The 22,146-nt window shown below is 43.9% G+C and overlaps 2 protein-coding genes across 3 annotated transcripts in view; one reads left to right on the top strand and one right to left on the bottom strand.

Moving 5' to 3' along the window:
• Positions 1–22,146, bottom strand: part of grid1b (glutamate receptor, ionotropic, delta 1b) — an 827,749-nt gene that overhangs the window by 518,384 nt on the left and 287,219 nt on the right. The window lies entirely within an intron of this gene.
• The window catches only part of rnf213b (ring finger protein 213b), a 528,456-nt gene continuing 517,849 nt past the window's right edge, over positions 11,540–22,146 (top strand). Inside the window, exon 1 of the mRNA XM_050059312.1 lies at positions 11,540–11,702. The gene's annotated coding sequence lies outside the window, so the exon portion shown is untranslated. The remainder of the gene's footprint in view (positions 11,703–22,146) is intronic.

Here is a 22,146-nt window from a genome sequence, read left to right as displayed (position 1 = left end):
TGAATTAGCTGCTCGCTGCTGCCAACAGGGCGGGAAAGACTTGCCAACCACCAGCCAAACACAACTAAATCTTATAATCCACTACACAGCTAACCAATCAGCATCTGGAGCCACACTACAGCAGTGAGAGCAGTTAACCAGTTAGTTTGGCAGGTAATCAGCCGTGACTGAGCAACCCTACAGCCTCCATTGTTTAGCCAGAGTCAAGTTCAGAACATGAAGCTACGATCAGTATTCCTCAACAGGATTCATTACATCACCCGCGCTCTGTTTATTCAGCAGAAATGCAGCCAAACAGAAAGCAGATGTGAACGCAGCTCAGCGTGTTATTGGACGCTCCACTGTGCTTCCTGAAGGATGAGGCAGCAGAATACAAAACACCTCATGAAACCAAAATGGCTGCAGCTGAATTTCAACCACACAGTCCTGTCTCTCTGCTCGCTGTGAGGCTCCGCTGTCTGTTACATCACTGCGTCCGCCGGAGACCGGTTTGTTCCCAGTGTCACCACGGCAAATTCCTGCACATTTGTTAAGGTTGGTGAATAAAGCGTCTCTGACCGGAGGTAGAATAGAGATAAAAAACAAGAGAAGGAAATATCCCTGACAGGTTATGAAAGCTGAGATATCGGTGGATTGAGCCTCTGGATGCCAATGATAATCAGTTGAAGTGTGACCATATGGCTCGGGCTAATGCAGACCTTAAAATGTGAGCAGTCGGACGAGGCCTGGCGGTTTGAGCCGTTAAAATGTTACGGTTGTCATCATCATTTGACTCGGGGAAATGTGAGACTCGGGGCACCGGGAGGAAGACCGGCTCCCTGGGGGGATGAAATACCGAGACACCAGCAGAGCTCAGCCAGCGACCACAGGACCAACACACACACATACACTCACAAACACATGGATGAGCTGAACAGAACTCTGTAATTACTGTAACAGCTCTGAATCCAAACTGCCAGCATTTATTTATTTAGTGATGCAAAGCTTGTGGTGTCGACTTCTACCTTCAGATGGTGGAGAGGAGAAAAACTACTGAGGAGCCCAAAGCAAACAAATCTTCAGAAAGAAAAAGAATAACTCAAATGTCAGTTATGATACAATTCTTATATTTCACAAAGAGTTTCTTCTGTCAAGAACTGTCAACTCTCACTTTGCACAAAAATCTGCAGCTTCAAACAAGTTGTTCAAGATTCAGATGCTCTTTAAAGATTCACTGCATAAATGATATCCAGCAGTGGACAGCTGGTACCTCCTGAAAACTCCTCTATACACTCTGAAGTCCAGTTCAGACCCAAGATTGGCAACGAGACGAGTTAAACATGCAGCTACTTGCATAATGTGTCTTTCTGCAAGGTTGCTGGTTCACAGGAAGTGTCAACAACTCTCTGTGCTTCTGATCTGTAACATTGACAGGAGGTGACCACCATGAGACGGTGTATCATCTCTAGTCAACAACTCTCTGTGCTTCTGATCTGTAACGTTGACAGGAAGTGACCACCATGAGACGGCGTATCATCTCTAGTCAACAACTCTCTGTGCTTCTGATCTGCAACGTTGACAGGAAGTGACCACCATGAGACGGTGTATCATCTCTGGTCAACAACTCTGCGCTTCTGATTTGCAACGTTGACAGGAAGTGACCACCATGAGACGGTGTATCATCTCTGGTCAACAACTCTGCGCTTCTGATTTGCAACGCTGACAGGAAGTGACCACCATGAGACGGTGTATCATCTCTGGTCAACAACTCTCTGTGCTTCTGATCTGCAACGCTGACAGGAAGTGACCACCATGAGACGGCGTATCATCTCTGGTCAACAACCTTCTGTGCTTCTGATCTGCAACGTTGACAGGAAGTGACCACCATGAGACGGTGTATCATCTCTAGTCAACAACTCTCTGCACTTCTGATCTGTAACGTCGACAGGAAGTGACCACCATGAGACGGTGTATCATCTCTAGTCAACAACGGCACACCGTGAGGACGGAAACAAAATTAGTTTCAACAAACCAAATGAAGACGTCACTTTAAGCTCCGGGATGCTGTGGTGAAAGCGTCTCTAATGTCTGACAGGTTACAGGATGAATGATGAATGGATTAATTGAAAATAGGAGCAATCAGTTGTAACCCTGGTTACATGTGAAATAAATATTCTGGAGCCATTTTATTTCTCCACACTGTGCTGTGTTACACAATAGAAAATCCCCCCAGCAGCAGCAGCTCAGACAGCCTGTGATGGACAGGAATATAAAAATCCTATTTCGTCAATAAAGCAAATAAGCCGGCCAACCAGCGCTCCGTCTGCCGAGGAGCTAATATGTCAACATATTCCATTTGACCTCATTGTCTGAACAAAACCGCCCAGAATGCCAGAAATAAACAGCCTGTAGCTGCTGAACTTCACTCGTCTGCATCATCAAGGTCTAGACAGAAAGGCGACCTTTCACTGTTTCACTGTTTCATTCTACAGAGCCGCTCAAACGGAGCAGCGGGGGTTTGATTTCAGGAAAATATTTTTACTGCTGAGACAGAAAAAACACGTTAAATATAAACTCATTTCTGCAGCAGAATATGAGATATGACAATAACCTGAGCTTGTTAGTGGAACACTGACACTTTACCGTCTGTTCTTTTTCAGTCCATCAGGGGCTTTTACTGGCACTAACTTTTACTTTGAGTCTAAATGTTTAAACGCTGTGTTTCTTGAAGTGAAACGTGGGTGTTGACAATTGTTACAGTACAACACCATGAGTTGACTTTTTTTCCTTCAACAACACTAACGCTGTTGGGTTTCGGCAACAAGAGTTTGGCTTAACATTCATACAGGAAGTAAACACTGGCTTCTCGGGTGTAAGCCGGTGGTTGTTGGATCTATCCATCACCCCTCCCTCCTGCCCTACTCGGACTGTTGCCCTCTTGACTTATGTTGCTGCCCGGCTGCGTTTCCCTCTGACACAGCCGGGCGCTGTTACAAAACAAAGGTGACCAGCAGGGCATCATGCCAACATGAAAGGACAGCTTTTTTCGTCTGTATCTGATCCTGGAAGTTACCGACCAAGCGCCAGTGTTCAACAATATTGGAATGAGACTTGTGCTGTGTCTCAAATCGTGTACTTCTGTACTTATACTTAATATTTTGAGTGCATAAGTGTGTTCACACTGAGAAGTATGGAAAAATGCAGTGCACTATGATGTTCACACTGAGAAGTATGGAAAAATGCAGTGCACTATGAGTACCTGGATGGTGCACCCAAAACGGTCAAGAAGTTGAGTGTGGAACTATGGACACTTCTCGCCCTCAATGGTCGCCATCTTGGCTACGTAGCGGAAGGGGAGGGACCACTTTTCAAACTGGAAATGGCGGCTGAGGACTGTGCGACCGTGAACGTCGCTGCATTGTACAAATACATGTGTTTTTTGCACTAAGCACCACTATACTGTTGTCGGGTATAAGCCAGCAGTATGTTTATTGGGTTAATTTAGCAGTCTGTAATGATTTGGTACCGCGAACGATAACGCGAATGCTAATGCTAGTTTGCTAACTAGCTAATTTGCGGTCGTCATTTCCGGTGAGTGCACAACGGCCGTGTTTGGTTTGAGACAACACTACCCTGTCGAAATTTGCGCACTACACCAATGAGTACATAGTGCACATAGTGTACTACATGGAAGAGTACTAACAGAAGTATGTGATTTGAGACACACCACTGGTTGATTTGAGACCAACAAACAACAAAACTGGTTGGTTTTCGCGGGTTGTCGCTGTGTTTCCTGACTTGATGGGGCCACAAAAAGTGGCCAGATTTTATTGAGACATCACTCCATTTTCTGCTGGGATAGTGCAACAAACAGAGGTTATTTTTTTACAGTGACATCACTCAGTTTCCTGTCGGGATAGTGCCATGAAAAGTGGTTGTTATCCACTGAGGCCGCTGTGTTTCCTGCTGGGATTGTGCCACCAAACTGGGTATTTTAAGCCAAAACATGATCTTTTCCTAACTATAACCAGCGTTTTTGTGTCTAAACATCAGCACACGTTAGCCACAGTGTTGTTGAAACATACAGAAATGCAGAGTTTCAATATATCTGCAATATAATAACAAACAAATGTAACGTCTCCGTAGTCTGCAGAAAAAACACCAGCGTTTATCCTGTTTGTGTTTGGGTTGTACTGTACAAATTCTCACATTTTGTCGAGTTGTATTTTTATAGGATTAATCCATCCGTGTGTGATCGTTTGACTCAGTGTGAAATCAATATGTGTCTGTCTTGATTTTAATCATGCTCTGAATGTTTTTGTAGATCTCATTTAAGGTGGAAATTATGGATCACTCCGTTCACTTGAATTGTTTTGTTTAGATGCAACGTACAAATCATTCTGTTCAAAAACACCTCATTACACACAGCGGTCAGTGTGGGAGCTTCAGACTAAGCTACAGTGATTTGGCACTGACACGACGACTGAGCAGCTTCAGGATTCTGTAATAAAACTTAATTTGTTCATGAAATAAACGAAGGAAAGAGGAGAGACAGGGAGTCTGCTGCTGATTGGCCAAAATCTGAGCCGCCAATGTGAAGATGTAGACGGATTATCATACAGCACACGCTGCAGTTCTCCCACTTCATCCACTCACACACATTCATCATGAGCTATTTGATAACCACGTTACGCAGCCACACCATAATAACCTGTGTAAGTAGAGGTGACATAATAACCGTCGTTTGTCAAAGTTAATGATTCTTGCTTGTCACTGTCTCGGCTGCTGTCACTTTAACGGATGGCTCCGGCCCGCTCGGCTGGTGACACCAAAGGTTACGCCGCTGTTTGCTGGTTAATAATGAGAGGCGACGCCGCTGCTGATGGGAGACAAACGAGCTGTGTACTTCCACTGTCCCAGCCTCTTTCCTCCTGACGGATTGTACTCTGGATTTAAACAGCTCATCTGGAGGAGCCTCACTGTGTTTGGATTCTGGTCTCTGCAGGAAACACTCACAGCTTTACTCCGCTGTAACTCCACACAGCTCAGCTGTCAATCATCAGCTGGGTCGGAGGAGAGATGAATCTCTGATGCTGCTTCAAGCTAGGTCCTGTTCCACTGAAAGTCAGTGTACTGTCATAGAAAGTTTCATCCAACACTTGTTTTCTTAATACGAAATGCTGAACAGCTAAATGACTCTCTGCTCTGCTCCGCACTGGACAACAAAACTTAGAGAGTACGTTTGGTATTTTCCAGCCTGGAGCATATTCTCATAAGTTTTCGTGTCGAAGTGACTAATGAGAACAACAGTTTTTAAAATTGGTCCAGTACTGAGGGTGTCTGCTGCAGCCAGCAGCGGCGAAACACACTGCAAAGTAACCACACGGGACATTTGTGCACAGTCAGTTTAGGCTCTGTCTATATGTATCCTGATGTTTTTGTAAACTTTTTATTGCTTTTTCAGCATTAAAGCAAACAGTACATTACAGATGTGAAAACAAAATTCAAAATTAAAAGAAAAAAAAATAAGGATAAAAGAAAAGGACGTGCACATTTTCGCTTTTGACTTCCGGTGTCTCTGCGCTAGTTTCAGGGCTACATTCACCCAGGAACACACTTCTGAGGAGAGGTTAATCTCCGTTTGTAGCATGCACAGTATACATAATGCCGGACCCTCAATGAGGTCTGTTTCCAGTATATTGCTAATACATTTGACCACAGCTGAGCAGAAGTCAGGCACCATTTCACAGTCATAAAGCATGTGGACCAACATGCCCCTTTCTTTGTTGTATCTCCAACAGCTATCACCCTTCCTACGCCCCGAACATTTTCAATGGGGTCCAATAATTCCTATTATTATTCTAAATGACATTTTCAATGGGGTCCAATAATTCCTATTATTATTCTAAATGAATTAATCAAAATTAACCGTGTCTGCATGTCTCGGGCTAATGAACTGCTCTGCTTGCATCCAGGCTTTACCCGTGTACGCTTAACATTTCCACAGTTTGGGGACTGATGTTTTCTGAGCTCGTCATAAACTCCATAACAAAAACTTCCATCCACACAACCTCATTCTCCGTCAACACTAGAGCTCTAAAATGACTCCAAACACTCACATGTGCAGTGTTCACACAGACAGCGCTGTTGCTGCAGAGCTACCTGCTGCTCTAACTACTGTCTTTGCACAGACAGACCTTTTTGGTGAAGAGTAACATCCTTTTTGTTTGGCCAGAAACAGACCCAAATTCACCATCGCCAAACCCACCAGACTCCAATTTAAGTAAAAATTAATTTTATCATCATATAAACGCCCTTCATTCAAAACTGACAGAAACAAATAAAACTCACAAAAAACTGTCTTGGTTCGTCTCTCCACTTTTTCAACAATCACCAGCTGTGGTGTGGTTGACATAAACTCTAAATTCACCCAGTTAGATGTGACTATATACTGACTCTGTACACATCTTGTACTCCACCCCTATTTTGTAGCAAAAACGCCTAAAATGACATACCCAAATTAAAATGACTGTAGCTTCTGAACCGCTCTGACTACATGCATGCATGAGGTCTTGCCAGAAAGCAAACTCTCTGAAGTTTCTTGTGAAAGTGTCAGAAACATTCTAGGTGATACAGAGACAGAGTAATGGGCCTTTGAAGCCAGTAACAAATTGAAGATTTTGCCTAAAATAAAATAAAAAATGTTTTTTAGGATGAATAACTGTCTGTAGCTGTAGCTTCATCTGTGGGGCTGTAGGCACACTATCAATGAACACTTGTTTCAAATTTGAAGAAGACTGCTCAAAGTATGACCATTCTACAGTGTTTTTTCAGCGTCCTGGCGGAGTTAGAGAGGTTACAATGACTGTTTATTTAAATGCAGTCTGGTGGGTTTGGTGATGGTGATTTCAGGGCTGTTTCTGGTTAAACAAAAATGATCTTACTCTTTAACACAAAGCTCTATTTCTGTAGGGATCCTTTCCATAATGTTATCAGACATTAACAATCTGAGCCTGTCAGTGACAAAAACAAACACTGTTACTGGACGTATATTAACGGTGGGAAAATGCACTAAACATATGAAAATACAGTCCGGTTGAAAAATAGTGACGTTCTCCTTTAACACCTCGTCTTGTTCTCCATGCATTCACACGTCTGTCCTTATCCAGATACAGATCCCATAATACTGCCAAGTAAATGGCATATTAATTCAGCTGCTGAGGACATCACTGCTGTGTGTGGGGTGTTCAGAGCAGTCGAACAGTGAGAAGCAAGAACATCCATCCATCTATAGGAATCTATATGTGATGTGCTCTCCGTCCAACATGTCTGCAGCAGCGGGGGCGTCACAGCAAAAGCAGCAGGGGGGTGGACATTTGCTGATAAAGTCCTGCATGCAGGAGCTTCTCCACCAGTTCTGGGATCTAAAATACAAACTTCTGCATCACAGTTCTTTAAAAACTTGAGGCAACGGCCACCCACCTCACCTGGCACCCTCGAAAGAAAAAGGAGAAAACAGGCTGTTTGTGGGTTACGCAAGAAGATAGAGCGGCTCCAGAAATGATTCACTCGCTCTGCAGGGGGGATTTGTCATCCTCTGTTTAGTGTTCAATAATTCAAGAGACACAGAGACGAGCATCTCCGCTGACGCCTTGTTTATATGTGGAACGTCTTAAGATAGATTCGCTGATAACTCCCCAGTGAGTTTAACTTTAATGCCAGCAAACACTTCATAAGAGTGGGTTGTCACATTGATCAGAAAAACGACATGTCGCTTTTGGAGAGATGCTCCTCTGTTGTTTTAGCAGTGGAGCTTCTGTTTGCTGTGAAGCTCCTGCAGAATGAAACGAGTAATAAGCTGTGTGAGTGTGTCACTTTGTAAAGAGAAGCACCAGAGACGCTCGGTTCGTCTCAAATTTGCTTTCATACCAGGAAGTGTTTCAGCGCTGGATGAAGCTTTTTTTTTTTAAATGTTTCCTCCAATCCACCCAGATCACCCTGTCAATGCTACGGCTCTCTGCTTGGGCAAAAATTAAACAGAGTGCCTGTCGTTTTCTTTATAAAGACCACTTATACACTTTGCTTTGCTCTGAGAGCAACACACGTTATGTATGACAAGTTGTGACATTTTTCTATATAACCAAAGCCTCGCTCTGCGGTGACTTTCTCACGCCTGTCTGCTCAAAGTTTGACACCCCGGCCTCCAAAAACTAAACCAGAAAGTGGTTTTTTGTTAGTGCATTTAGACTGGATACAGTTTTACTGTGCTGCCAGCAGTCAGGGGATAAAAACAGGAACATTTTTTTAAGGTCAAGTGAACACGCTGTACCCAACGTGTCTTGATCTTAACCTCTTGAGAACCGAGCTGCTGAACTATTTGGGATTAGTAGTAAAACTATTTGTTGTCTTTTAACTGTAGCTGCTCTTTGAACATTGTTGTGCAGGGACAATCTGCACCACCTGATTGGTCCGTGTGAAATGCTGCAAAAATACAGTAATAAAATCCCAATGTCCTCAAACGTGTGCTTCCTAATTAACAGCGTCTAAAGCCTAGTTCACATTACACGATTTTCACCATGATTTTGATGTCGCAGAGGATCTTGAGAGCCACCTTGGGTCAGATAGTCTGCCACGACGAGTCCTCGTGTGTGAACAAGCCTACAAGCAAGTTGCCCCCTCGTCTGTGACTGGGACTGGATATCTGGCATGCTAGAAAACTGGCACGACTGAGAAAGAGCATCAGCCAATGTGAGGCGGAATACGTCCCACGTCAGCACGCAGGAGGACGGAAGAAATGTGAGGAGGACAAGCCGCAGCAGGAGGACGGAAGAAATGTGAGGAGGACAAGCCGCAGGGTTGCCAGGTCTGCTTATCAGTCGCTTCTTTTTGGCTTGTTTCCATAGCCCTGGTTGCTTGTTTCTCTCCCAAGATCTGGCAACACTGACAAGCCGGCAAGCAACAACAACAACAATGGTGGCGTCCACAGGATCACGGGGAGCGCGTTGTGTTTAGACCCAGGATAAAAAAGAATATCCACGCCTTTACGATGTGTCGTCTCCAAGTCTGGTGATGTCACTGCGTTATCTGGGGCTCTGTGGGCGAGGGCTCGGTGGAGAAATCTTGTGGTGTGCACACACAGGTCGTAACGCAGTTGGCGAGACTCCCGCTGACAGAAACACACGTCGCCAGGTATGAACACTCAAAAGATTACGATAGACTCCACGATGCAAAATCAGGGTGAAAATCATGTAACGTGAACTAGGCTTTAGCTGGCTACTGTTGCCAAAATTTGTCAAATTTGTTGCCACATCAAACTCTGAATGTTATTAGGCATTAATTAACAACTTTCAGCCATAAAATCTGATCAGGTGTTGCACCTTGTCCAGTTTTGTGTCAGGATCGGCTGCAGACTGAGTTGTCAGAGATGTCTGCCATCTTGTCTTGAAATGGATGTGTACTGTGCTTCTGCCACCACTAGATGGTGCATAAAAGTGTCTATTTTTATATGCTAAAAACACAGCCTTCATTGACTTTAATTAGAAAATTTGAATATATGGTGATACAATACAGCCCCACAAAATGGCATTTTAAGTTCTGAGTGTGATTTATCCTGGCTTCATATGAGTAGAGAAAAAATCCGCTAGCCACTAAGCTAATTTATACAATATAAAATGCCATAGGCTTGTGCTAATAACGTTAGCATGTTGTATTTGTGGGGAAAATGTGCCCAGATAAAGACAAGTGTATTTGTCTGTGTGAGTGAAAATGAAGCCGATTTGTGTAGCTACTTGTGTTTGAAATTGTCTATATTAAGCCATGTTTAATGTGTGTTTAATGTGTGTTTAATGTGTGTTTTGAATCAACTAAACAAGAATAAATGCTCACAGAGTCATAGGCCACGTGTGTAGACTACTGCGTAGGCTCTGTGCACATCAGAGGCACACTTTAATCTGCGGTTAGTGAAGCAAAATGAGGCATGAGATGCAGTAACCCTGAAACGTAATGTCCTGATATGGGCAAGCAGAGTCACAGGAGGTTAAAGCTCAGGAATGTCACTCGTTGCCCAACTCTACAATCAACCTTTTTCCATGTAAATCAAGTGAGTAAAAAAAGTGTTTTCTCATTCGTAAAAAGGAACCCAGAGCCAGTCATCACATTTGAACTTTACTTTGCAGCCAGCAATCAATGAAAAAGAGAAGGTGGAACATTTTTTAAAAGGTCAGCTGAAACCCTGACGCTCTGTGTGAGCTCTGCTTCCACAGGCAGCCTCTCAAAACAAAAGCAGACGCTCACATACAGCAGGATGATAACTGTCCCGCTCAGCTGATGACTCCAAGCGCTTCCACATGTCACTTTAAGTGACGTGTTTGAGCGTGAGACGCCCAACAGAGACAGGGGTGTTTTCTTTGTTAACAAACCGGGAGACAGAAGGGAAATGAGCTGATGTGCTGACAGAGCAGAGCAGTCTGCAGGCAGGACCAGTGTCTACAACAAGCTCCGAGAGGTCGACGTGCTTGTTCAAATATTACTACATATGAATAATCTTTAAAATGGAATACTGAGGCAGGAAAATAACTGACAGGGTTCACACTAGCTGCAACAGTCTTCCACAAAAAAAGACAGAGAAGTCGTTTCCATGGTTTGTTCATGTCACTCCAAACAGAGCAGAACATGATTATTTCTGAAAACGCCCGTGTCACAAACTCAGCCTTCACCCCCGGCCTCCCGTGGTTCCTCCTCCTGATTATCTGCATGATAATTTAGCAAAACATGTTTTTTCTTTAAAGCTGAAATCCAAAACTTTCCACAAGAGATGAGTCCAGAGGTCATGTTCCCTTTGAACGATGATCTTTGGTGCAGAGAAATGGAACCAATTTGTGTCACGTCATGTGCCACGTTGGGACCATTAGCCACTTCTGTGACTCCAACACAACACCACAGCTCTGCAGATTGTGATTTGGTCGATTGCTGTGCAAACTAAACTATCTCAACTGTTCAACTGATATGAACTTTGATCCCTTCTTTGGACAACCTGGTCTTGCCCCAAAGTAATCGAAAAATGGCGCCTGGACAGCAACTTTGGCATCAGACATCAACGCAAAAAACTGTCCTTTCACGTTGCGGCTGGTCACCATTATTGTTTATTGGCATCTGGCAGCGTCAGGGAGAAATGCAGCAAGACAACAACATAAGTTAAAGGGATAGTGCACCCAAAAATAAAAATTCAGCCATTATCTACTCACCCATATGCCGAGGGGGGCTCAGGTGAAGTTTTAGAGTCCTCACAACACTTGCAGAGATCCAAGGGGAGAGGAGGTAGCAACACAACTCCACCTAATGGAGGCTGATGGCGCCCCAGATTCAAACATCCAAAAACACATAATTGAAACCACAAAATATCTCCATACTGCTCGTCCGTAGTGATCCAAGTGTCCTGAAGCCCCAACATAAAAAGTTGTTTGGAAAAACGTCAGGCTAAAAACAAAGTTCAAACAGGGTTTTTCCAAACAACTTTTTATGTCGGGGCTTCAGGACACTTGGATCACTACGGACGAGCAGTATGGAGATATTTTGTGGTTTCAATTATGTGTTTTTGGACGTTTGAATCTGGGGCGCCGTCAGCCTCCATTAGGTGGAGTTGTGTTGCTACCTCCTCTCCCCTTGGATCTCTGCAAGTGATGTGAGGACTCTAAAACTTCACCTGAGCCTCCCTCGGCATATGGGTGAGTAGATAATGGCTGAATTTTCATATTTGGGTGCACTATCCCTTTAAGGCGGCGGAAGTCCAGGAGGGGTGGTAGATGGGTCCAACAACCACCAACTTTCACCAAGGAGCCCGGTGTTCACTTCCTATAAGATTCTAAAGTCAAACCCTGTTCTTTTTTCCTAAACCCAACCACGTGTGTGTTGTTGAAGGAAAAAACGCCAATCGGCAGTGTTTTACCAGTGTAGTGCTTTTACTTTGAAAGAGACTGTGTGCAAACTGTACATTTCCTGTGAAAACAGAAGTGTATTTTGAAAACAGACAATGCATGTAACAGGCTGGAGTTGACACGGCGTCCCAGAACATCAACAACCAACACACCCAGGGTACCTTGGACGTCATATGTGGACGTGGAAAGTCCATGACCAAACAGTATGTGACAAGGCTTGTGTTGGCTTGCTTTTAAGCTGGCAGAGAAGGTAGTAACAGTGCCAAAATGGTGTCTGTGTCAAAGGGGCAATCAGCAGGATGGGACCATGGACAGGGGTAGAAAATGTCTGCAAGTTGGGAGACAATGAGACTCCTTACCCTCCGAGCAGATGCCGCTGTTGTTTGGTTGGTGTGTAGAAATGCAAAGTTGATGTAAATAAGAAACTCTGTTGAGGCTCTATAGCTCTATATTACTTCTGGCTAAAAAAAAACAAGATGGCGATGGTCAAAATGGGAGTCCACAAACTAATGGGTGGCTATGTTCGTTATTTTTATACAGTCTGTAGTTTAGTGTCCAGGGACGAGGAATCACTTTCGACACAAGAAAAAAAAACAAGCCAAAAGGATAACATAGAACGTCACTAATTCCACACTGGACCTCCAGTGAATTTACTTGTTTGTTAATGGAAACAACACATGACCCGGTCCAAAATCCAACAGCCATGAGTCCCCACCTGGCTCTGGACTTTTGACCTCGCAGAGCTAATTTCAGCCAAGTACAGAATCCACAGTGCAGAGCTGAAGTCTGCAACAGATTCAAGAGCAATTTCCAGCATTTTGTGGAGGCCTGAGGTGGACACGTTGCCCTGTGGAAATGAATTATACAACTGGTGGTGATGCTCTGCCCTGAAGCAGACCGTCCTCCCACACAGGAGGGACACTTACATCACAGACCGACGGCTACAACAACGTCCAGCGCGAACCAAGGTCAATTGTTATTCTCCAGCATGGCACTCCATCTGTGGGTTTAACTCTAACACACTGTACCAGACACACACACACACTCACTCGGACACATGCATGGCTGTGTGTGGGGATATCGGATCGCAGGTGGCTCCAGGGGTCGAGGTCAGGCTACGTCCCAGGTAGCCTCTCCGGACAGCGGTGTTTTCAGGAGAGGATTCGAGAGCCGAGGCTGCAGGATTTTAATTTTAGCTGCTGAGTGTCCTCATCTCTGCCTCTCCTGCTGTTTTACGAATCCCCTGTTACAAACCTTCACACAGCAGCCAAAGCGGCCATTTGTTATTTTAATTGTGCACCTGTAGGTCGCAGGTGTAATAGGTGTCCTGCAGCTGCTAATGTGTGCTCTGTCGTCTGAGCGCACCGCCCACCGCGCACATAAAGACAGGGACATTTGTCTCGGGTGGATGAATCAATAAGGGTCGTCAGCTCTTTTAAACCTTAACATTTAAACATATTCAAATGTTCTCAAATGTCCCTGCGGGCTACCGTGCAATCCATCTAAGCATTACCAAATGATATTAAAATATTGGCTCAATCAGGCTCCTGATTGGCAGTTTAAGCTGCTTTACACAAACTTTGTTCCCCAAAAGATCAGATCATTTGACTCATACAACATATAAATAAATATACAAATATATTAGCTGTGTATGTGTGTGGTGATGCTACACATCAGCTCCAAAGGGAAAACATTTTAAATGTGACTAAACCATCTGATTGGACAGATTTCTCTGCTGGAATAGTAAACTGGTGCTGGTGCGTCAGCTGGGATTATAAGAGCAGGATGGGACACTTTCCCAGACGTCGTTAAGCTCTAAGACGGCTTCTGTGCTGGAGGAAGTTGTGCTTCAGCTGGATTTAAACATGTTTTTGGTTTGTCTTTTGTTTCCAACTTTGTTCCGTATTACTGAAACAACACAAACAACAAATGATGCGTGAAATTCCTCAGACTTTTCAATTCAACGCTGCAGCCTCAAAATACACGAGTCTGAACGCCGTGTTTCAGTCTGTACGTGCATGAAAAAGCTTTAGCGAATCAAAAGCATGAAGAGAAAATGTTTCTCATTGTGTGCGACACTGCTGTATGTGTGGATTGTTATTACCTTTTGCATCTTATAAGATATTTGAAGAGTAATGAAACGCTGCCTTTCAGCCTCCCTAGAATATCAAAGTGCGGTGAGAGGTGAAGGGCAGAAATGGACGAACTAATCTTTTTTTAATGACTCTTTTGAGTGTCTAATATGTACCGAGTCAGCTGGTCGAAAGGTCTGAGTTCTCACGCATTCCTGCCTTTCCCACCCGATGGTATCCTGCTCACGCTGCCTGCTACTGCGAGGGAATGAGAAGCAATTTAATTGGACTTGAGTCGAGACCTTCACCAGCCAAGGCTGATGATGCATTCACATGCTCTTCAGATGGTTGTTCCTCCGACCTTGGTGTGTTCATGAGCTTTAACTTGTAATTCATAAACAACAAAAACACTTCGAAGAAGCTGTGCCGAGAGGGTTTTAACAACCTGTTGACAACAAATTATGAAGGAAACAGATCATGTGAGCATAAGATATGATCAGGAACTCATTTTTTGGATCACTGCGATATCACATGAATGCAGCACAAGGCTGCGAAGGTAAACGGGACATCTGCTACCTGACCCTTAAAGTTCTGTGACATCAAGACAACCTAAACCAAGACCAAGTCATGATCAAGACCATAGTGTGTGGAGATATTGATATTGCCACAGTTGTGGTCTTGATTGCTCTTGAATTCAAAGTCCTCTTTGAGACAGGACAGAGTAAAAATCTGGTCAGTCCAAGACCACAATGGGAACTTCAAAAGGACCGATCTCCAAGACTGCAGCGCTACTTCCTACACGCTGAATCAGTTCATTAAAATGATTCTATCTTTATGAATGAAGCTTATACGTCAGGACTGGTAATGTGTTGAGGAGAAGCGTTGTGGCGTAGAGAAACTGACACCATATTTGCAATAAATATCGACACTCAAAAAGGTTCAGCACATTAACATCTATCAGCTCGAATGAACTTTGAAAAGAAATGTTCGCCCGTCACTAGCAGCCGAGGTTTTCAGGGGTCAGAGTCATCTATTTAGGAGTAGTTACATTTCCACATCAGAAGAGAGGGAAGCTGATTGTGGTTTTGATAATGCAAAACACACTGGGTCTCATTCATGAAACATGAGCAGAAGGAATTTGTGTGTAAACTGTTCGCAGATGGAAATTTACGTGCATGTCCGCATTCATCAATATTTTAGTAGCTCCGATCTTTTCGTAGCTACTAACAAAATCTGCTCCTGCTCCTGACCACTCGTACTGCTTGTGTAAATTTAGTAAAGCACATAAATATTGCTTGTCACTATTGGAAATTATTTAAAAATAAAAATTTACTCACTTTTCATGAATGAGACCCAGTGTGTGGAGTTTTAATCTGCATTTATTCCATAGATAAAAAGATACTAGTTCTGTGTGTGTATTGAAAAACTAATTAAGACTTATTCAAATGAAATATCAGCGACTCAGAGATACAGTCATCACAGTCTTTGATCACATACTGTACATACAGTTCATATACAGTAGGACTTGTCAGACTGACCGTGGCCCCTCTGAGCCCACAGTGTCTCTGAAAGAACAGATTAAACACGTTTGAATATACGCAGATGATGTCTTTCTAAATCATGAATCTGTAAGTGGTTGTGTTGCGTTCGTCCTGCAGACTGTAGCGAGTTAATCTGAGCTGCTTCAACCTGAAACTCTCTGATCACCACAGATCAGCTCTTCCCAGAGCTGCTGAGATATTTAACGAGAGCCACGAGGTCAGTGGGAGAGGAGATTTAGTTTGGATTTGATTGGCTCGGGTTAATTACGCCAAGAGTCCAACGAATGTGAGTGTGTGCGTGTGAGGTCAGCTGCTCTAATCAAGCAGAGGGTGGATGAACCCTTGACTCCATATATCTATTTATTACTCTGTCGTCAGCACGCTGCCAGAGAAAACTTTTTCAATCCTCTTTCCTCCTTCATTCCTCTCCTTTTCAAGTCCTCGTCTCCTTGTTCCTCTTCTTTCCTCCCTTCTCCCTTCTTTTACATCCCCTATACCTTCTCTAAACCCCTTGAACGTCTTCTCTCTTTTCTTGCTGTCCCCTTCACCTCAGCCTCCCTGAATTCTTCTGTCCTGTTCTTCATCAACTTGTTTCCACTTCCACATCCTCTTGAATCCTGACCTGTCATCTGCTCAGTTTCTCTTCCTCCTCTTACACACCTCAAAATGTCTCACCTCCTTTATCCTTCCCTTGACTCCTTTATGTCCGTCTCCCTCAGCTCCAAAATCCTTGAATCATCTCTCGGTCCTTCCTCCTCTCTTCTTCCCTCCCTTCCTTAGCCCTCCAATCACCTCTTATCTCCTCCTCTAAACCTTTTATTCGTCTGTTTCGTGCATCCTCACCTCGCTTTTGCAAACCTCACCCTCTACTATCATGCGTCACTTTTTGATGAGGCTTGTTGGATTATTTAGATCATTTCCCTGCCGAATTAGGCTGCACCTCTCTCATCTCTCTCTAGTTGTACGTTTTGGAAAATTGATTACCTTTAATGAAGCAACCAGCATCACGTGTGTGTGTGTGTGTGTGTCTATGGATGTGCTCTACAACTGGTTAAAACGTCTGTGAATTGTGCGTACGTGTGCAAATGACTAATTACAAAGTATTTTTAATTCAGGCTGCATTTAGTAATTTGGCATCTGTGACTTCTTCCTGCCAATTAACAACCAATCACAGACGGAGTGACGTCACATCTAAATATTCCCACTGCTAAAACAGGCAGCAATCTAAAACATCAATGGTGATAAAAAAGGGTGTCTTTCAAAGCAGTTTACTTTGTCATTATGTTTCTTTTTTTTAGTCAATCTTTTCAACACTTTGTCATGTTTCTTTGCAAAGAGACTAAACTCTGAGAAAATAACAACAGGATACACAAAGGACCGAACTCATTCTTGCCCCCTTTTTCCACCAAAGTAGCCCGTATAGACGCAGGTTTTTAATACGGAAAACCTGCTTATAATTGGCTAAAGACTCCTTTCCCATTGCCAGTAGATTAGAGCCATGTACATAGATCTGCAGCAGACACTATGTTACATTCAATGTCACAGACAGGCCGGAAAACAGACTAACAAACAGCAGAAAGCAGGGTGGAGGCCAGTGGAATTGTATTATGTTTCTTATTCAGTCTCTCTTTCGAACTCAGTGTTGACTACTTTGGTATGATTTCTGAGCGCTACTTGGGCGGAGTCGGACGGTATTTTGTGGTGGCACATCATTGCATCTCGCTGGTAAAGGAGCTAAAATTAGCACCAGGTGTTGTATTTCCATCATTGCCAATCGACCACGACCATGTCACAGCCTTCATTTAATAGCCTTGGACACACATTTGCATATTTTCTGGGATATTGAAGACATGAGCTTCCCTACTCTGCTCTGCTTCTGATTGGCTTTCCCAACCAATTCGCATTCTTCAGTCTTCAAATATTGCTGATTGTCAGACACCAAAAGCAACCTTTTGCGGTGGTATGATATGCTGCCGGGCGTTTGTAACACAGGAGCTGGAAAGTCCCTGTTCGGCAGGTGGGAGCGGTGGTGGATGAGTCCAACAAACCCTGGACTTTCACCTGAGAGTCTGCTGTTCACTTCCCGTGTGAATGTAAAGTCAAACCATTTTTTTTTTAAAGAAAGAAGCTAACCACGTGCTTTTGTTGACGTCCCCTTGTTGGTTGCGGTGCCCAACAGCAGACACAGGAGGAGACCTAGCGCCTAATAATAAAAGCATAAAAGTCCACGGACAAATCGACAACGTAATGACTTGGGTTGAGAACACGCTGCCTTACCTGACGTTCTCATCCAGACCATAAACAATCTGACTGCTCTTGCCTAAACCTAACCAAACCAACAGACAAAGGCAACGACTACAAGCCAATCACAGAGAGAGCAGTGCAGGTTATGCCTTCACAAATTTGTTGTGGACCAACAGAGATGAAACTGATACCCGTATTCTCAGCCGACTCTGGAGAAACAACACTTTCATCATTTCAGCACTGAGCATCGGTGGTGTCTGCTCAGTAACTTTAGCTGCGGCTCAGTGGGAGTGAATTTCATCTCTGCTCTTCAGCCAACAATGTCCAATTACCATGATGGCTGCATCATGTTAATTGGTGACTCAAGATAGGCTTTTGAACTTCTCACCTCATCTACATAATGGAATATGGATGTTGTATTAGCACCTACATAATTCAATCTACAGAGGGCAGCGCTGCCACTGACAGATATGAATTGTCCGTGCTCTCTCCGTGTGTTTAGCATAATATCTCGGCTCTCTCTGATCGCTCTCCCAGTGAAAGGGTTCGCCCCGGGATTATTAGCAGCAGAGATAATGGGAAGGCTGAGAATATGTGATGCACAAAGAGGAAAGGTGAGGAAAGAAGAGAAGGTGTTTTCGCAGCTTTGCATGTTTTAATTTAAGATATACAGGATTTTCAAACCTTCAGTTTGGAGTGTTTACTCCCAGGTCTTTGCCACATGGAGTTCAAACCGATGTTTAAGTCTAAAAAAACCTTCTATTTCAGATGTTTTCTACAACAAGATGAGCCTCTTTTTTTATAGAAGAGTTGACTCAAAATCACCACAAGATCCCCTGAGTAGCTGTTCTGAAGCCATGGTTGGTGCATTGTGATGAGTTTGTTTTGTTGACTCCTGCTTCCAAGGTCAGTAATGAATTTTCAATCTCAACTTTTAAGCTAACATGAACAGAAAGTCTTAAAAAAATGCATTTTTTATTTCTACAATTCAATGACAAAGTCCATGTCCCATTAAAGATCATGCTGCATGGTCGAAAGCTCCAAACTACTCAATGGACCCTGTGTTTAGCTTACATCAAGTACTGTTTTAAGGTCAAGAATGACAGCGCAGTCACCAGAAGAAACGTTGGCATTTCATATTTCTGCAAACCACAGATACGCTACATTGGATGGAGTGACACGTGGACACGACACCTGCCGAGCCCCAGACCACTGTTCAAGACCAACCGACATGGGCATTTTTAGCGACCTGTTGCTAACACAGTAGAATGGTCATACTTTGAGCAGTCTTCTTCAAATTTGAAACGAGTGTTCATTGATAGTGTGCCTACAGCCCCACAGTGTCATTTACCTGCTCAGATGAAGCCACAGACAGTTATTCATCCTGAAAAACATTTTTTATTTTATTTTAGGCAAAATCTTCAATTTTTTACTGACTTCAGAGGCCCATTACTCTGTCTCTGTATCACCTAGAGTGTTTCTGACACTTTCACAGGAAACTTCAGAGAGTTTTCTTTCTGGCAAGACCTCATGCATGCATGTAGTCAGAGCGGTTCAGAAGCTACAGTCATTTTAATTTGGGTATGTCATTTTTTGCTACAAAATAGGGGTGGAGTACAAGAGGTTAAACCCACACATGGAAATGGTGGATTGCTCCGTCTGGGATGGGAGAGAGCTGCTGCCCCAAGCAAAGGAGTTCAAGTATCTGAAGGCCTTGTTCACGAGTGAGGGAAAAATGGAGCATGAGATGGACAGGTGGTTTGGCGCGGCGTCATGGTGAAAAGGGAGCTGAGCCAGAAGGCAAAGCTTTCAATATACTGGTCCAACTATGTCCCAACTCTCACCTATGGTCATGAGCTCTGGGTAGTGACTGACAGCATGAGTTCGGGGATACAAGCATCTGAGATGAGTTTCTTCCAAAGGGTGTCTGGGCTCTGCCTTAAAGATAGGGTGAGGAGCTCAGACATCCAGAGGGAGCTCGGCGTACAGCTGCTGCTCCTTTGCACCAAAAGAAACCAGTTAAGGTTGTTCAACATCTGATTAGGATCCTCCCTGGTGCCTCCCGTTAGAGGTTTTCTGGAAACATCCAGCTGGTAGGAGGCCCCGGGGCAGACCCAGAACATGCTGGAGGATTATATATCTCATCCGGCCTGGGAACACCTCTGGGATCCCCCAGGAGGAGCTGGAAAGCATCACTGGGAAAAGGGACGTCTGGAATGCTTTGCTCAGCCTGAGACATGGCCCCAGATAAGTGGATGAAAATAGATGGTTGTTTCTAAAACACTTTTAAACACTTTTACTGGCAAAACTGATGTTGTTGTTTGTTGGTCTTGAACACTGGTCTGCTGGGTCAAAGTCTGTTGTTGTTGAACCCATTCACTTCCCCTCCCGCCCACCCTCAGCACACTTTCATGCTCATTAAACCACGTCCGTATGCTGTGACATACAGCAGTCCACTAACAGCTCTCTTGTGCACAATTTCCACAAAATTCAGCCTGACATAGTTGGTGTATTTGGAAACTTTGACATCTCAACTAGAATTTAAATCTAAGTTTTGCACTTTTCAGCAGTAAAGCTGGAGCCTGGGTGTGTACGTCAGAGTTTATGTCACTCAGGTTTGGATTTTACAGCAGCTAAAACATTTGATTCCGGTTTTATTCTGTTCTCCGTAGTGCACTTGTTGTAATCAGCCACTGGTTGAACTCTGATTGTCATTTTCCCGCCTGTCGCCCACACTCAACCGCCACACCTTCACACCCCACCACAAAACTACTGCCTCATTCAAGTCGTGACTCCTCGTAAACCTCTCCTGCTCAGAAACACATTTCTTCCACTTCCAGCTTTCTTTTTAAGACATCATAGTCAGCTTGCTAAAAATTCACAACACCAGCCTGCCGTTACAGTTTCCTGTCTCTGTCAATTTGTTCCCATTTCAGGGAGCAAAGCTGCGCACGTCCTTGTTTTTTGGGGGTTCAGTGAAGCAACAAAAAAGGTGAAATCCCGCCGCAGCCGAGAGAAAAATACAGAAACGCCCTCTGAGCCCTGTGTTATTAGTCAGAGCACAACTCGGTGTAGTTTTTCTATAAAAAGAGCGCTGGTGTTGATAATGTCAAGGGCAGAAGGATTTTCTGCTTGTGACTGCGACATTAGATGGTCACCACATGCTCACCAACACACACACAAACACACAAATGGGGGCATCCAGGCATGAACACAAACTGAAGCCCAGATGGCAGCGTGACCATTTTTGCCAAGCTGAAAATGGACAGTGCTGGACAGTGTGTGTGTGCATTTGCTTGTGTGTCTAAGCATCTATTAATGTGCGTGAGTCAGAGAGGAGAAGGGCAGGATGGGAAAGTGGTGAGCGTACAGCATCGTTACCGTGGAAACATTCAGACTAATAATATCTGCATTGGACACCAGGGCACTGCGTGTGTCCATGAGAGGGGAGAATCATTTTATAGAACTTATAACATCACTCACACAGATCATAGTACAGAATACACAGTGGTGTTTGTATAGAGAAGCAATGGATAACAGGAAAAGGGCACAAACAGAGACGAGGAGACGAAACAGGACCAGTATCTGGAGAGTTTTCCTGCTCCTGAGAATCCAACATGTTCCCACGCCCAACTCATTAAATACAACAGATCAGTCAGTGCCTCTNCACACAGATCATAGTACAGAATACACAGTGGTGTTTGTATAGAGAAACAATGGATAACAGGAAAAGGGCACAGAGACGAGGAGACGAAACAGGACCAGTAACTGGAGAGTTTTCCTGCTCCTGAGAATCCAACATGTTCCCACGCCCAACTCATTAAATACAGCAGATCAGTCAGTGCCTCTATGCCTCACACTGCGACACCCTGGGTACCCCTCAAGCGTTGGGATGTTGTGTCAATTCCGGCTTGTTACATGCTACGGTTTCCTTTTAAAAATACTTCAGTGTTCACAGGAAATTTAGGTATTGGCAACTACTTTAGGTTTTGGCAACAAATCTACCCGGCTAGGTTCAGAAAAATTGGGGGGGTTAGAGTAAATACATCTGATACATCACTCACAAAAGTAACTTCATGAGTATGCGAAGAATGCAATGTGACATACATGTGTAGTGACATTAAAAACTCACACAGGACACAAACAGTGGTCTTCTGGCTAAAAGTCCTGCCATCCCACCCAACACAGATTCATGTACAATATGAACGACTTTGGACCCAGCACTGAACCCTGTGGAACTCCATTGTTTATTGGCACATACTGATGTCTGTTATCAAGACAGTAGCCCAATCAGTCTTTTTTCAGCATTGGCAGTATAAAAACAAAATCGGGGAGTGCAGCAAAATGCCGCCTACCTACTTTTGTTTATACAGAATG

Source organism: Epinephelus moara, chromosome 13 (genome assembly GCF_006386435.1).
Source record: "Epinephelus moara isolate mb chromosome 13, YSFRI_EMoa_1.0, whole genome shotgun sequence".
Taxonomy (NCBI): Eukaryota; Metazoa; Chordata; class Actinopteri; order Perciformes; family Serranidae; genus Epinephelus; species Epinephelus moara.
This window is presented reverse-complemented; position numbering and strand designations above follow the sequence as displayed.